The 19,246-nt window shown below is 38.5% G+C and overlaps 1 protein-coding gene across 3 annotated transcripts in view; it reads left to right on the plus strand.

The window, feature by feature from the left end:
* tmem150c (transmembrane protein 150C) overlaps positions 1–19,246 on the plus strand; it is a 28,434-nt gene that overhangs the window by 570 nt on the left and 8,618 nt on the right. The window contains exon 1 of one of the 3 annotated variants that reach the window (XM_084105547.1): positions 18,654–18,907. The exons of 1 other annotated variant lie outside the window; for it this stretch is intronic. The gene's annotated coding sequence lies outside the window, so the exon portion shown is untranslated. Of the gene's footprint in view, positions 1–18,653; positions 18,908–19,246 lie in introns of those variants that run through there. One more of the 3 variants, XM_084105546.1, reaches the window with a different exon arrangement.

Raw genomic sequence — 19,246 nt, forward strand, 5'->3', positions numbered from 1 at the left:
CATGTTTTAATATACGCATATAACCTGTGCTCGTGCCATGTTTTAATATACTCATATAACCTGTGCTCGTGCCATGTTTTAATACACTCACATAACCTGTGCTCGTGCCATGTTTTAATACACTCACATAACCTGTGCTCGTGCCATGTTTTAGTATACTCACATAACCTGTGGTTGGTTTTAATATACTCACATAACCTGTGCTGGTGCCATGTTTTAATATACTCATATAACCTGTGCTCGTGCCATGTTTTAATACACTCACATAACCTGTGCTCGTGCCATGTTTTAATACACTCACATAACCTGTGCTCGTGCCATGTTTTAGTATACTCACATAACCTGTGGTTGGTTTTAATATACTCACATAACCTGTGCTGGTGTCATGTTTTAATATATGCATATAACCTGTGCTCGTGCCATGTTTTAATATACTCATATAACCTGTGCTCGTGCCATGTTTTAATATACTCATATAACCTGTGCTCGTGCCATGTTTTAATACACTCACATAACCTGTGCTCGTGCCATGTTTTAATATACTCATATAACCTGTGCTCGTGCCATGTTTTCATACACTCACATAACCTGTGCTCGTGCCATGTTTTAATACACTCACATAACCTGTGCTCGTGCCATGTTTTAATAGACTCATATAACCTGTGCTCGTGTCGTGTTTTAGTATACTCACATAACCTGTGCTCGGTTTTAATATACGCATATAACCTGGGCTCGTGCCATGTTAATATACTCATATAACCTGTGCTCGTGCCATGTTTTAATATACTCATATAACCTGTGCTCGTGCCATGTTTTAATATACTCACATAACCTGTGCTCGGTTTTAATATACGCATATAACCTGTGCTCGTGCCATGTTTTAATATACTCACATAACCTGTGCTGGTGCCATGTTTTAATATACGCATATAACCTGTGCTTGTGCCATGTTTTAATATACTCATATAACCTGTGCTCGTGCCATGTTTTAATATACTCATATAACCTGTGCTCGTGCCATGTTTTAATATACTCACATAACCTGTGCTCGTGCCATGTTTTAATATACTCATATAACCTGTGCTCGTGCCATGTTTTAATACACTCACATAACCTGTGCTCGTGTCGTGTTTTAGTATACTCATATAACCTGTGCTCGTGTCGTGTTTTAGTATACTCACATAACCTCTGCTCGTGTCGTGTTTTAATATACTCACATAACCTGTGCTCGTGTTGTGTTTTAATATACTCATATAACCTGTGCTCGTGTTGTGTTTTAGTATACTCACATGACCTGTGCTCGTGCCATGTTTTAATATACGCATATAACCTGTGCTCGTGCCATGCTTTAATATACGCATATAACCTGTGCTCGTGCCATGTTTTAATATACGCATATAACCTGTGCTCGTGTCGTGTTTTAGTATACTCATATAACCTGTGCTCGTGTCATGTTTTAATATACTCATATAACCTGTGCTCGTGCCATGTTTTAATATACTCATATAACCTGTGCTCGTGTCGTGTTTTAGTATACTCACATGACCTGTGCTCGTGCCATGTTTTAATATACGCATATAACCTGTGCTCGTGCCATGTTTTAATATACGCATATAACCTGTGCTCGTGCCATGCTTTAATATACACATATAACCTGTGCTCGTGCCATGTTTTAATATACTCATATAACCTGTGCTCGTGTCGTGTTTTAGTATACTCATATAACCTGTGCTCGTGTCATGTTTTAATATACTCATATAACCTGTGCTCGTGTTGTGTTTTAATTTACTCATATAACCTGTGCTCGTGTTGTGTTTTAGTATACTCACATGACCTGTGCTCGTGCCGTGTTTTAGTATACTCATATAACCTGTGCTCGTGTCATGTTTTAATATACTCATATAACCTGTGCTCGTGTTGTGTTTTAATTTACTCATATAACCTGTGCTCGTGTTGTGTTTTAGTATACTCACATGACCTGTGCTCGTGCCGTGTTTTAATATACGCATATAACCTGTGCTCGTGCCATGTTTTAATATACGCATGTAACCTGTGCTCGTGCCATGTTTTAATATACTCATATAACCTGTGCTCGTGCCATGTTTTAATACACTCACATAACGTGTGCTCGTGCCATGTTTTAATATACTCATATAACCTGTGCTTGTGCCATGTTTTAATACACTCACATAACCTGTGCTCGTGCCATGTTTTAATAGACTCATATAACCTGTGCTCATGTCGTGTTTTAGTATACTCACATAACCTCTGCTCGTGTCATGTTTTAGTATACTCACATAACCTGTGCTCGGTTTTAATATACGCATATAACCTGGGCTCGTGCCATGTTAATATACTCATATAACCTGTGCTCGGTTTTAATATACGCATATAACCTGGGCTCGTGCCATGTTAATATACTCATATAACCTGTGCTCGTGCCATGTTTTAATATACTCACATAACCTGTGCTCGGTTTTAATATACGCATATAACCTGGGCTCGTGCCATGTTAATATACTCATATAACCTGTGCTCGTGCCATGTTTTAATATACACATATAACCTGGGCTCGTGCCATGTTAATATACTCATATAACCTGTGCTCGTGCCATGTTTTAATATACTCATATAACCTGGGCTCGTGCCATGTTAATATACTCATATAACCTGTGCTCGTGCCATGTTTTAATATACTCACATAACCTGTGGTCGGTTTTAATATACGCATATAACCTGTGCTCGTGCCATGTTTTAATATACTCACATAACCTGTGCTGGTGTCATGTTTTAATATACGCATATAACCTGTGCTCGTGGCATGTTTTAATATACTCATATAACCTGTGCTCGTGCCATGTTTTAATATACTCATATAACCTGTGCTCGTGCCATGTTTTAATACACTCACATAACCTGTGCTCGTGCCATGTTTTAGTATACTCATATAACCTGTGCTCGTGCCATGTTTTAATACACTCACATAACCTGTGCTCGTGCCATGTTTTAATACACTCATATAACCTGTGCTCGTGTCGTGTTTTAGTATACTCACATAACCTGTGCTCGTGTCATGTTTTAGTATACTCATATAACCTGTGCTCGTGCCATGTTTTAATATACTCATATAACCTGTGCTGCTGTCATGTTTTAATATACGCATATAACCTGTGCTCGTGCCATGTTTTAATATACTCATATAACCTGTGCTCGTGCCATGTTTTAATATACTCATATAACCTGTGCTCGTGCCATGTTTTAATACACTCACATAACCTGTGCTCATGCCATGTTTTAATATACTCACATAACCTGTGCTGGTGTCATGTTTAAATATACGCATATAACCTGTGCTCGTGCCATGTTTTAATATACTCATATAACCTGTGCTCGTGCCATGTTTTAATATACTCATATAACCTGTGCTCGTGCCATGTTTTAATACACTCACATAACCTGTGCTCGTGTCGTGTTTTAGTATACTCACATAACCTGTGCTTGTGCCATGTTTTAATACACTCATATAACCTGTGCTCGTGTCGTGTTTTAGTATACTCACATAACCTCTGCTCGTGTCATGTTTTAGTATACTCACATAACCTGTGCTCGGTTTTAATATACGCATATAACCTCGTGCCATGTTCTCGGCTCACATAACCTGTGCTCGTGCCATGTTTTAATGTACTCACATAACCTGTGCTCGTGCCATGTTTTAGTATACTCACATAACCTGTGCTCGTGTCGTGTTTTAGTATACTCGCATAACCTGTGCTTGTGTCGTGTTTTAGTATACTCATATAACCTGTGCTCGTGTCGTGTTTTAGTATACTCATATAACCTGTGCTCGTGTCGTGTTTTAGTATACTCCTATAACCTGTGCTCGTGCCATGTTTTAATATACTCACATAACCTGTGCTCGTGCCATGTTTTAATATACTCTCATAACCTGTGCTCGTGCCATGTTTTAATATATTCTCATAACCTGTGCTCGTGCCGTGTTTTAGTATACTCACATAACCTGTGCTCGTGTTGTGTTTTAGTATACTCACATAACCTGTGCTTGTGTCGTGTTTTAATACACTTCCATAACCTGTGCTCGTGTCGTGTTTTAGTATACTCATAACCTGTGCTCGTGCCGTGTTTTAATGCACTCATATAACCTGTGTTTGTGCCGTGTTTTAATATACTCGCATAACCTGTGCTCGTGCCATGTTTTAATTTACTCACATAACCTGTGCTTGTGTCGTGTTTTAATATACTCATATAACCTGTGCTCGTGCCATGTTTTAATATACTCACATAACCTGTGCTTGTGTCGTGTTTTAATATACTCATATAACCTGTGCTTGTGCCATGTTTTAATACACTCATATAACCTGTGCTCGTGTCGTGTTTTAGTATACTCACATAACCTGTGCTTGTGTCGTGTTTTAATATACTCGCATAACCTGTGCTCGTGCCATGTTTTAATATACTCACATAACCTGTGCTTGTGTCGTGTTTTAATATACTCATATAACCTGTGCTTGTGCCATGTTTTAATACACTCATATAACCTGTGCTCGTGTCGTGTTTTAGTATACTCACATAACCTCTGCTCGTGTCATGTTTTAGTATACTCACATAACCTCTGCTCGTGTCATGTTTTAGTATACTCATATAACCTGTGCTCGGTTTTAATATACGCATATAACCTGGGCTTGTGCCATGTTAATATACTCATATAACCTGTGCTCGTGCCATGTTTTAATATACTCATATAACCTGTGCTCGTGCCATGTTTTAATATACTCACATAACCTGTGCTCGGTTTTAATATACGCATATAACCTGGGCTCGTGCCATGTTAATATACTCATATAACCTGTGCTCGTGCCATGTTTTAATATACACATATAACCTGGGCTCGTGCCATGTTAATATACTCATATAACCTGTGCTCGTGCCATGTTTTAATATACTCATATAACCTGGGCTCGTGCCATGTTAATATACTCATATAACCTGTGCTCGTGCCATGTTTTAATATACTCACATAACCTGTGGTCGGTTTTAATATACGCATATAACCTGTGCTCGTGCCATGTTTTAATATACTCACATAACCTGTGCTGGTGTCATGTTTTAATATACGCATATAACCTGTGCTTGTGGCATGTTTTAATATACTCATATAACCTGTGCTCGTGCCATGTTTTAATATACTCATATAACCTGTGCTCGTGCCATGTTTTAATACACTCACATAACCTGTGCTCGTGCCATGTTTTAATATACTCATATAACCTGTGCTCGTGCCATGTTTTAATACACTCACATAACCTGTGCTCGTGCCATGTTTTAATACACTCATATAACCTGTGCTCGTGTCGTGTTTTAGTATACTCACATAACCTCTGCTCGTGTCATGTTTTAGTATACTCACATAACCTGTGCTCGTGTCGTGTTAATATACTCATATAACCTGTGCTCGTGTTGTGTTTTAATATACTCATATAACCTGTGCTTGTGTTGTGTTTTAGTATACTCACATGACCTGTGCTCGTGCCATGTTTTAATATACGCATATAACCTGTGCTCGTGCCATGTTTTAATACACTCACATAACCTGTGCTCGTGCCATGTTTTAATATACTCATATAACCTGTGCTTGTGCCATGTTTTAATACACTCACATAACCTGTGCTCGTGCCATGTTTTAATAGACTCATATAACCTGTGCTCGTGTCGTGTTGTAGTATACTCACATAACCTCTGCTCGTGTCATGTTTTAGTATACTCACATAACCTGTGCTCGGTTTTAATATACGCATATAACCTGGGCTCGTGCCATGTTAATATACTCATATAACCTGTGCTCGTGCCATGTTTTAATATACTCATATAACCTGTGCTCGTGCCATGTTTTAATATACTCACATAACCTGTGCTCGGTTTTAATATACGCATATAACCTGGGCTCGTGCCATGTTAATATACTCATATAACCTGTGCTCGTGCCATGTTTTAATATACGCATATAACCTGGGCTCGTGCCATGTTAATATACTCATATAACCTGTGCTCGTGCCATGTTTTAATATACTCATATAACCTGGGCTCGTGCCATGTTAATATACTCATATAACCTGTGCTCGTGCCATGTTTTAATATACTCACATAACCTGTGGTCGGTTTTAATATACGCATATAACCTGTGCTCGTGCCATGTTTTAATATACTCACATAACCTGTGCTGGTGTCATGTTTTAATATACGCATATAACCTGTGCTCGTGCCATGTTTTAATATACTCATATAATCTGTGCTCGTGCCATGTTTTAATATACTCATATAACCTGTGCTCGTGCCATGTTTTAATATACTCATATAACCTGTGCTCGTGCCATGTTTTAATACACTCACATAACCTGTGCTCGTGCCATGTTTTAATATACTCATATAACCTGTGCTTGTGCCATGTTTTAATATACTCATATAACCTGTGCTCGTGTCGTGTTTTAGTATACTCACATAACCTGTGCTTGTGCCATGTTTTAATATACGCATATAACCTGTGCTCGTGCCATGTTTTAATATACTCATATAACCTGTGCTCGTGCCATGTTTTAATACACTCACATAACCTGTGCTCGTGCCATGTTTTAATACACTCATATAACCTGTGCTCGTATCGTGTTTTAGTATACTCACATAACCTCTGCTCGTGTCGTTTTAGTATACTCACATAACCTGTGCTCGTGTTGTGTTTTAATATACTCATATAACCTGTGCTTGTGTTGTGTTTTAGTATACTCACATGACCTGTGCTCGTGCCATGTTTTAATATACGCATATAACCTGTGCTCGTGCCATGTTTTAATATACGCATATAACCTGTGCTCGTGCCATGTTTTAATACACTCACATAACCTGTGCTCGTGCCATGTTTTAATAGACTCATATAACCTGTGCTCGTGTCGTATTGTAGTATACTCACATAACCTCTGCTCGTGTCATGTTTTAGTATACTCACATAACCTGTGCTCGGTTTTAATATACGCATATAACCTGGGCTCGTGCCATGTTAATATACTCATATAACCTGTGCTCGTGCCATGTTTTAATATACTCACATAACCTGTGCTCGGTTTTAATATACGCATATAACCTGGGCTCGTGCCATGTTAATATACTCATATAACCTGTGCTCGTGCCATGTTTTAATATACGCATATAACCTGGGCTCGTGCCATGTTAATATACTCATATAACCTGTGCTCGTGCCATGTTTTAATATACTCATATAACCTGGGCTCGTGCCATGTTAATATACTCATATAACCTGTGCTCGTGCCATGTTTTAATATACTCACATAACCTGTGGTCGGTTTTAATATACGCATATAACCTGTGCTCGTGCCATGTTTTAATATACTCACATAACCTGTGCTCGTGCCATGTTTTAATATACTCATATAACCTGTGCTTGTGCCATGTTTTAATATACTCATATAACCTGTGCTCGTGCCATGCTTTAATATACGCATATAACCTGTGCTCGTGCCATGTTTTAATATACGCATATAACCTGTGCTTGTGTCGTGTTTTAGTATACTCATATAACCTGTGCTCGTGTCATGTTTTAATATACTCATATAACCTGTGCTCGTGCCATGTTTTAATATACTCATATAACCTGTGCTCGTGTCGTGTTTTAGTATACTCACATGACCTGTGCTCGTGCCATGTTTTAATATACGCATATAACCTGTGCTCGTGCCATGTTTTAATATACGCATATAACCTGTGCTCGTGCCATGTTTTAATATACTCATATAACCTGTGCTCGTGCCATGTTTTAATACACTCACATAACCTGTGCTCGTGCCATGTTTTAATACACTCACATAACCTGTGCTCGTGCCATGTTTTAATAGACTCATATAACCTGTGCTCGTGTCGTGTTTTAGTATACTCACATAACCTCTGCTCGTGTCATGTTTTAGTATACTCACATAACCTGTGCTCGGTTTTAATATACGCATATAACCTGGGCTCGTGCCATGTTAATATACTCATATAACCTGTGCTCGTGCCATGTTTTAATATACTCATATAACCTGTGCTCGTGCCATGTTTTAATATACTCACATAACCTGTGCTCGGTTTTAATATCCGCATATAACCTGGGCTCGTGCCATGTTAATATACTCATATAACCTGTGCTCATGCCATGTTTTAATATACGCATATAACCTGGGCTCGTGCCATGTTAACATACTCATATAACCTGTGCTGGTGCCATGTTTTAATATACGCATATAACCTGTGCTTGTGCCATGTTTTAATATGCTCATATAACCTGTGCTCGTGCCATGTTTTAATATACTCATATAACCTGTGCTCGTGCCATGTTTTAATGCACTCACATAACCTGTGCTCGTGCCATGTTTTAATATACTCATATAACCTGTGCTTGTGCCATGTTTTAATATACTCACATAACCTGTGCTCGGTTTTAATATCCGCATATAACCTGGGCTCGTGCCATGTTAATATACTCATATAACCTGTGCTCGTGCCATGTTTTAATATACTCACATAACCTGTGCTCGGTTTTAATATACGCATATAACCTGGGCTCGTGCCATGTTAATATACTCATATAACCTGTGCTCGTGCCATGTTTTAATATACGCATATAACCTGGGCTCGTGCCATGTTAATATACTCATATAACCTGTGCTCATGCCATGTTTTAATATACTCATATAACCTGGGCTCGTGCCATGTTAATATACTCATATAACCTGTGCTCGTGCCATGTTTTAATATACTCACATAACCTGTGGTCGGTTTTAATATACGCATATAACCTGTGCTCGTGCCATGTTTTAATATACTCACATAACCTGTGCTCGTGCCATGTTTTAATATACTCATATAACCTGTGCTCGTGCCATGTTTTAATATACTCATATAACCTGTGCTCATGCCATGTTTTAATATACGCATATAACCTGTGCTCGTGTCGTGTTTTAGTATACTCATATAACCTGTGCTCGTGTCATGTTTTAATATACTCATATAACCTGTGCTCGTGCCATGTTTTAATATACTCATATAACCTGTGCTCGTGTCGTGTTTTAGTATACTCACATGACCTGTGCTCGTGCCATGTTTTAATATACGCATATAACCTGTGCTCGTGCCATGTTTTAATATACGCATATAACCTGTGCTCGTGCCATGTTTTAATATACTCATATAACCTGTGCTCGTGCCATGTTTTAATACACTCACATAACCTGTGCTCGTGCCATGTTTTAATACACTCACATAACCTGTGCTCGTGCCATGTTTTAATAGACTCATATAACCTGTGCTCGTGTCGTGTTTTAGTATACTCACATAACCTCTGCTCGTGTCATGTTTTAGTATACTCACATAACCTGTGCTCGGTTTTAATATACGCATATAACCTGGGCTCGTGCCATGTTAATATACTCATATAACCTGTGCTCGTGCCATGTTTTAATATACTCACATAACCTGTGGTCGGTTTTAATATACGCATATAACCTGTGCTCGTGCCATGTTTTAATATACTCACATAACCTGTGCTCGTGCCATGTTTTAATATACTCATATAACCTGTGCTCGTGCCATGTTTTAATATACTCATATAACCTGTGCTCGTGCCATGTTTTAATATACGCATATAACCTGTGCTCGTGTCGTGTTTTAGTATACTCATATAACCTGTGCTCGTGTCATGTTTTAATATACTCATATAACCTGTGCTCGTGCCATGTTTTAATATACTCATATAACCTGTGCTCGTGTCGTGTTTTAGTATACTCACATGACCTGTGCTCGTGCCATGTTTTAATATACGCATATAACCTGTGCTCGTGCCATGTTTTAATATACGCATATAACCTGTGCTCGTGCCATGTTTTAATATACTCATATAACCTGTGCTCGTGCCATGTTTTAATACACTCACATAACCTGTGCTCGTGCCATGTTTTAATACACTCACATAACCTGTGCTCGTGCCATGTTTTAATAGACTCATATAACCTGTGCTCGTGTCGTGTTTTAGTATACTCACATAACCTCTGCTCGTGTCATGTTTTAGTATACTCACATAACCTGTGCTCGGTTTTAATATACGCATATAACCTGGGCTCGTGCCATGTTAATATACTCATATAACCTGTGCTCGTGCCATGTTTTAATATACTCATATAACCTGTGCTCGTGCCATGTTTTAATATACTCACATAACCTGTGCTCGGTTTTAATATCCGCATATAACCTGGGCTCGTGCCATGTTAATATACTCATATAACCTGTGCTCATGCCATGTTTTAATATACGCATATAACCTGGGCTCGTGCCATGTTAACATACTCATATAACCTGTGCTGGTGCCATGTTTTAATATACGCATATAACCTGTGCTTGTGCCATGTTTTAATATGCTCATATAACCTGTGCTCGTGCCATGTTTTAATATACTCATATAACCTGTGCTCGTGCCATGTTTTAATGCACTCACATAACCTGTGCTCGTGCCATGTTTTAATATACTCATATAACCTGTGCTTGTGCCATGTTTTAATACACTCACATAACCTGTGCTCGTGCCATGTTTTAATACACTCATATAACCTGTGCTCGTGTCGTGTTTTAGTATACTCACATAACCTCTGCTCGTGTCATGTTTTAGTATACTCACATAACCTGTGCTCGTGTCGTGTTTTAATATACTCACATAACCTGTGCTCGTGTTGTGTTTTAATATACTCATATAACCTGTGCTCGTGTTGTGTTTTAGTATACTCACATGACCTGTGCTCGTGCCATGTTTTAATATACGCATATAACCTGTGCTCGTGCCATGCTTTAATATACGCATATAACCTGTGCTCGTGCCATGTTTTAATATACTCATATAACCTGTGCTCGTGTCGTGTTTTAGTATACTCATATAACCTGTGCTCGTGTCATGTTTTAATATACTCATATAACCTGTGCTCGTGCCATGCTTTAATATACTCATATAACCTGTGCTCGTGTCGTGTTTTAGTATACTCACATGACCTGTGCTCGTGCCATGTTTTAATATACGCATATAACCTGTGCTCGTGCCATGTTTTAATATACGCATATAACCTGTGCTCGTGCCATGTTTTAATATACTCATATAACCTGTGCTCGTGCCATGTTTTAATGCACTCACATAACCTGTGCTCGTGCCATGTTTTAATATACTCATATAACCTGTGCTTGTGCCATGTTTTAATATACTCACATAACCTGTGCTCGGTTTTAATATCCGCATATAACCTGGGCTCGTGCCATGTTAATATACTCATATAACCTGTGCTCGTGCCATGTTTTAATATACTCACATAACCTGTGCTTGGTTTTAATATACGCATATAACCTGGGCTCGTGCCATGTTAATATACTCATATAACCTGTGCTCGTGCCATGTTTTAATATACTCATATAACCTGGGCTCGTGCCATGTTAATATACTCATATAACCTGTGCTCGTGCCATGTTTTAATATACTCACATAACCTGTGGTCGGTTTTAATATACGCATATAACCTGTGCTCGTGCCATGTTTTAATATACTCACATAACCTGTGCTCGTGCCATGTTTTAATATACTCATATAACCTGTGCTCGTGCCATGTTTTAATATACTCATATAACCTGTGCTCGTGCCATGTGTTAATACACTCATATAACCTGTGCTTGTGCCATGTTTTAATACACTCATATAACCTGTGCTCGTGTCGTGTTTTAGTATACTCACATAACCTGTGCTTGTGCCATGTTTTAATACACTCATATAACCTGTGCTCGTGTCGTGTTTTAGTATACTCACATAACCTCTGCTCGTGTCATGTTTTAGTATACTCACATAACCTGTGCTCGGTTTTAATATACGCATATAACCTCGTGCCATGTTCTCGGCTATATTAACATGGCTAGTGCCATGTATACTCACATAACCTGTGCTCGTGCCGTGTTTTAGTATACTCACATAACCTGTGCTCGTGCCGTGTTTTAGTATACTCACATAACCTGTGCTCGTGCCATGTTTTAATATACTCACATAACCTGTGCTCATGCCATGTTTTAGTATACTCATATAACCTGCGCTCGTGCCATGTTTTAATATACTCACATAACCTGTGCTCGTGTCGTGTTTTAGTATACTCACATAACCTCTGCTCGTGTCATGTTTTAGTATACTCACATAACCTGTGCTCGTGTCGTGTTAATATACTCATATAACCTGTGCTCGTGTTGTGTTTTAATATACTCACATGACCTGTGCTCGTGCCATGTTTTAATATACGCATATAACCTGTGCTCGTGCCATGTTTTAATATACGCATATAACCTGTGCTCGTGCCATGTTTTAATACACTCACATAACCTGTGCTCGTGTCGTGTTAATATACTCATATAACCTGTGCTCGTGTTGTGTTTTAATATACTCATATAACCTGTGCTCGTGTTGTGTTTTAGTATACTCACATGACCTGTGCTCGTGCCATGTTTTAATATACGCATATAACCTGTGCTCGTGCCATGTTTTAATATACGCATATAACCTGTGCTCGTGCCATGTTTTAATAGACTCATATAACCTGTGCTCGTGTCGTGTTGTAGTATACTCACATAACCTCTGCTCGTGTCATGTTTTAGTATACTCACATAACCTGTGCTCGGTTTTAATATACGCATATAACCTGGGCTTGTGCCATGTTAATATACTCATATAACCTGTGCTCGTGCCATGTTTTAATATACTCATATAACCTGGGCTCGTGCCATGTTAATATACTCATATAACCTGTGCTCGTGCCATGTTTTAATATACGCATATAACCTGGGCTCGTGCCATGTTAATATACTCATATAACCTGTGCTCGTGCCATGTTTTAATATACGCATATAACCTGTGCTCGTGCCATGTTTTAATATACTCATATAACCTGTGCTCGTGCCATGTTTTAATATACTCATATAACCTGTGCTCGTGCCATGTTTTAATACACTCACATAACCTGTGCTCGTGTCGTGTTTTAGTATACTCACATAACCTGTGCTTGTGCCATGTTTTAATACACTCATATAACCTGTGCTCGTGCCATGTTTTAATACACTCACATAACCTGTGCTCGTGTCGTGTTTTAGTATACTCACATAACCTGTGCTCGTGTCGTGTTTTAGTATACTCATATAACCTGTGCTCGTGCCATGTTTTAATATAATCATATAACCTGTGCTGGTGTCATGTTTTAATATACGCATATAACCTGTGCTCGTGCCATGTTTTAATATACTCATATAACCTGTGCTCGTGCCATGTTTTAATACACTCACATAACCTGTGCTCGTGCCATGTTTTAATATACTCACATAACCTGTGCTGGTGTCATGTTTTAATATACGCATATAACCTGTGCTCGTGCCATGTTTTAATATACTCATATAACCTGTGCTCGTGCCATGTTTTAATATACTCATATAACCTGTGCTCGTGCCATGTTTTAATACACTCACATAACCTGTGCTCGTGTCGTGTTTTAGTATACTCACATAACCTGTGCTTGTGCCATGTTTTAATACACTCATATAACCTGTGCTCGTGTCGTGTTTTAGTATACTCACATAACCTCTGCTCGTGTCATGTTTTAGTATACTCACATAACCTGTGCTCGGTTTTAATATACGCATATAACCTCGTGCCATGTTCTCGGCTCACATAACCTGTGCTCGTGCCATGTTTTAATGTACTCACATAACCTGTGCTCGTGCCATGTTTTAGTATACTCACATAACCTGTGCTCGTGTCGTGTTTTAGTATACTCGCATAACCTGTGCTTGTGTCGTGTTTTAGTATACTCATATAACCTGTGCTCGTGTCGTGTTTTAGTATACTCATATAACCTGTGCTCGTGTCGTGTTTTAGTATACTCCTATAACCTGTGCTCGTGCCATGTTTTAATATACTCACATAACCTGTGCTCGTGCCATGTTTTAATATACTCTCATAACCTGTGCTCGTGCCGTGTTTTAGTATACTCACATAACCTGTGCTCGTGCCATGTTTTAATATATTCTCATAACCTGTGCTCGTGGCGTGTTTTAGTATACTCACATAACCTGTGCTCGTGTTGTGTTTTAGTATACTCACATAACCTGTGCTTGTGTCGTGTTTTAGTATACTCATATAACCTGTGCTCGTGCCATGTTTTAATACACTTCCATAACCTGTGCTCGTGTCGTGTTTTAGTATACTCATAACCTGTGCTTGTGCCGTGTTTTAATATACTCGCATAACCTGTGCTCGTGCCATGTTTTAATATACTCACATAACCTGTGCTTGTGTCGTGTTTTAATATACTCATATAACCTGTGCTCGTGCCATGTTTTAATATACTCACATAACCTGTGCTTGTGTCGTGTTTTAATATACTCATATAACCTGTGTTCGTGCCATGTTTTAATATACTCACATAACCTGTGCTTGTGTCGTGTTTTAATATACTCATATAACCTGTGCTTGTGCCATGTTTTAATACACTCATATAACCTGTGCTCGTGTCGTGTTTTAGTATACTCACATAACCTGTGCTTGTGCCATGTTTTAATACACTCATATAACCTGTGCTCGTGCCATGTTTTAATACACTCATATAACCTGTGCTCGTGTCGTGTTTTAGTATACTCACATAACCTGTGCTTGTGTCGTGTTTTAATATACTCGCATAACCTGTGCTCGTGCCATGTTTTAATATACTCACATAACCTGTGCTTGTGTCGTGTTTTAATATACTCATATAACCTGTGCTTGTGCCATGTTTTAATACACTCATATAACCTGTGCTCGTGTCGTGTTTTAGTATACTCACATAACCTGTGCTTGTGCCATGTTTTAATATACTCATATAACCTGTGCTTGTGCCATGTTTTAATACACTCATATAACCTGTGCTCGTGTCGTGTTTTAGTATACTCACATAACCTCTGCTCGTGTCATGTTTTAGTATACTCACATAACCTGTGCTCGGTTTTAATATACGCATATAACCTCGTGCCATGTTCTCGGCTCACATAACCTGTGCTCGTGCCATGTTTTAGTATACTCACATAACCTGTGCTCGTGTCGTGTTTTAGTATACTCGCATAACCTGTGCTCGTGTCGTGTTTTAGTATACTCCTATAACCTGTGCTCGTTTCATGTTTTAATATACTCACATAACCTGTGCTTGTGTCGTGTTTTAATATACTCATATAACCTGTGCTCGTGCCATGTTTTAGTATACTCTCATAACCTGTGCTCGTGCCATGTTTTAATATACTCTCATAACCTGTGCTCGTGCCATGTTTTAATATACTCACATAACCTGTGCTCGTGTCGTGTTTTAATATACTCATATAACCTGTGCTTGTGTCGTGTTTTAATATACTCATATAACCTGTGCTCGTGCCATGTTTTAGTATACTCATATAACCTGTGCTTGTGTCGTGTTTTAGTATACTCACATAACCTGTGCTTGTGTCGTGTTTTAGTATACTCACATAACCTGTGCTTGTGTCGTGTTTTAGTATACTCATATAACCTGTGCTCGTGCCGTGTTTTAATATACTCACATATCCTGTGCTCGTGTCGTGTTTTAGTATACTCATATAACCTGTGCTTGTGTCGTGTTTTAGTATACTCACATAACCTGTGCTCGTGCCATGTTTTAGTATACTCATATAACCTGTGCTCGTGCCATGTTTTAATATACTCATATAACCTGTGCTCTTGGTTATATGAGTATACTAAAAAAAAGGAAATTAGTTTTGCACAGGTGCCACACATCACATAAACACAAGAACACACAAGTAGACAAGTTAAAAAAGGCAAATTGTTACAGACTATTCAACATTAAAATAGCAGTTGATATAAATTAGTTTTTGAACCTCTTGGTTTTCCCCGCCATTGCTCTATATCTATGGCCTGATGGGAGCATAACAAACTCTTTGTGTAATGGGTGTGATGGACAGTTGATTATCGAATAGGCTTTTTTAACAACCCATTCTTTAACAATGTCAAGTCAGGTCAAGTCATCTTCATTTATATAGCGCTTTTAACAATGTAGCCTAGATTGTTCCAAAGCGGCTTTACAGAGATACAAGGAAAGTTTAAAGTAACAGAGATTGTTTTGGCTTCATAGCAGTTCTTGAATAAAGTTATTTTCTAACTTTAGAAAATAAAGTGGGACTGTTTCTGGGGATTCACTTTTTATTTTGCCTACCTTTTGTCTTCTGCATTCTCCTTACCATTGTCTCCTGTTCTTCCCTCAGACTCGTCCCCCAGACAGTCCCACAGACCCAGCCCCAAACCCAATCTCTTAAAAAATAATAAAGGCTGGTTTCTAAAGTACTTCTTCCTGCCTCTATGTATTAATGCTCATGGGTAGCCTAAATGAGTTCCATTCAGACCTTAACATCAAGTATTTTACTGTTATGTGTCAACAAGATTCAACAAGACATTTTCACCTGGCTAGACCCAATGTTTAGATCTATTGTGGTATTTATGCAAATTAGCACATACGTAATTAGATTATGCACCGTTTGTCCATGTTAACAAACAATTTCAAAAAACTTGTAATACATTTTTTGTTTGTCTTGATGTAAGTAATCAACTCAGTAATTTTCATGGTGATATCTAAAGGTTAAAATTTGTACCCTATTCACGTAAGAAAAAGAATGAATAGGTGTATGAATAGGTTATATTTGGGTCTTTTTCGAAACTTTCCCATAATGGGATTCTTCAGGGCTTTTTTCCTTACTCAGGACATATTGAGGATACAAAATCAGTTGAGTTTGCTTCTGTTGCAATTTGTTCAAGGTTGACCCACATTTTGGCTTAAAATGACTGGACTATAACTTGGAAGAAAGCAAACCATTGACTCTCACACACTGAGTCCTGTTCGGTAAGAAATTGACAATCCTAACATACACAATGAAAAACAAATCAGCCGAATTCAGAGAGATTTGGAATCCTTTTCTTGCATTCTTGGAGAACTGTGAAATCGAGGAAACTCTGGAAACTTGAAGGCTATATGTCCCTAACTGTTGATACCTCCTAAGCTGTGTATGATTATATAATGTTGTTACCCAGTTTTTTTTTTTTGTTGTTGTTGTTTTTTTCGTTTGGGGTGGGGGGAGTGGATTCTTTTATAGTTTGACTGTTATATGTTTTTGTAAACTGTTAAAATTCAATAAAAACATGTCTATAGAAAAAAGAAAAGAAATTGACAATCCATCCTACTAAATTAAGATCAATGTTAAATAATCTGACAAAGTTTATCGGCTAACACATGTGGGCTAATTATATAAAATGTGGATGAGAAGTCAATGAAAGCTAGTCGTGCCCTTGTTTTGGGGGTCTCCAGATGTTGAGCTACTAAATGTACAAGAGTAGTTATGGCATCCTCAACACCCCTCCCTGCTCTATACGCAAACTGGAGAGGATCTAAATTGTCTTCTACATGCTTCAATATCTCCTCTCTCATGATTTTCTCAAATGTTTTCATCACCAGAGAGGTGAGGGATACCGGTCTAAAATCATTTAAAAGGATAAAAGTTAAAAAAGCCCTGGACCAGATAATATTAGTGGTAAGGTGCTGAGAGTGTGTAATTTACAGTTAAGTGGCATATTTACACAGATTTTTAACACGTCTCTTAAAATGCAAATCGTCCCACAAATCTGGAAACATGCCACAATTGTTCCTGTGGCGAAATGCAGGAGTCCGATGTCCGAAGGTTTTAAAAAACCTATCCACCGTGGGAGCATCGACATTAAACACCATATTACCTTGCCAAGAATCATACTTCACATTATCATCATCCACATTAAATCTTAAATAAAATGTGTTAAGTTCATTCACTAAACACACATTAGATGTATGCCCATTTAAAGATATCATAGTTTTATTACTTTCCTGTAAACCTGTCATTAATTTCATTCCATCCCAAACCGCCTTTTGATCAGCATTTAAGAGTATTTGTTCTATTTTTTCTTTGTAATTATGTTTTGCCTTCACAATAGCTGCTCTTCCTTCCTTCCTAATAATAGAATAAGCAACTTTATCACCACTTTTAAAAACAACACTTTTTTCCTTAAGAAGATTTTTCAGTTCTGCATTAAACCAGGGCTTATTATTTGAATGCCGGTTAATAACCTTAGTGTCCATCACATTATCAACACAGAATGAAATATAACTACACACCACATCAGTCCACTCATTTATATTGTCCGACGATGCTTGAAAAACAGACCAGTCCATACACTCAAAGCATCCTTGTAGGGCCAATATACCATCCTCATTCCATACCTGGGCCGTCCATGATTTTGTGCCTCTCCTTTGCAGCACAGTCCTATATGTTGGGAACAGGTGTTATCTTATTTCCTCGAGTGTGATATCTTTAGGGATCCTGTTTCTATTCTATTCTATTCGGGATCCTGTTTCTATTCTATTCTATTCTATTCTATTCTATTCTGTTCTTCTGTGGAGTGATGTACAGATGCTTTGCGGATCGGTTCGTTTGAATCCCTAAAAAGAACCGGTTCAAACGAACGACTCGTTCGCGAATCGAACACGACTGCTCGTCACATCTATGGCGCGCAGTGTTTGTGCGAGAAACATCAGACCGAGTCCGTCGGGCCCAATACATGCTGTAAAGACTTCACATCGCTTCTGACAGAGCCAAACCCTTCACACACACATCTCACACACACTACCGAAACCAAACATGTCTGTCTCTGAGTCCTACTGAAATGAAGAGGACACGGGGTTTGGTCGCGACAGAAGAGTGCGCTGTCTACAAGGTAGGCTATGGGTTTATACTCAAGTCATTATTATACGACGTGCTAATTGCGAACACAATACGGACTCGGCTCGCTTTTTGACAGAAATGTCTCGTATTATTTCCGCCCAGCGATCAGATTCAGTTTCAGACAATCGAGGCTGTGTATTTCTCTCCAGTGAACATAGTCATGCTTTGGTTTTGAATGTTGTCCAGTTATTGTCTTCCAAACCAAGGTATCGTTTTATTATTTCGAGTCTCAAGAAATGCAATGTTTTAACATACCAGTTTTGTAATAATAGTATGAGTAAGTCCATCAGTAAGATGTCTGCAGATGTATTTGTGAATGTGAGATCAGGGA

This window comes from Abramis brama (assembly GCF_963993115.1).
Source record: "Abramis brama genome assembly, chromosome: 25".
Classification (NCBI taxonomy): Eukaryota; Metazoa; Chordata; class Actinopteri; order Cypriniformes; family Leuciscidae; genus Abramis; species Abramis brama.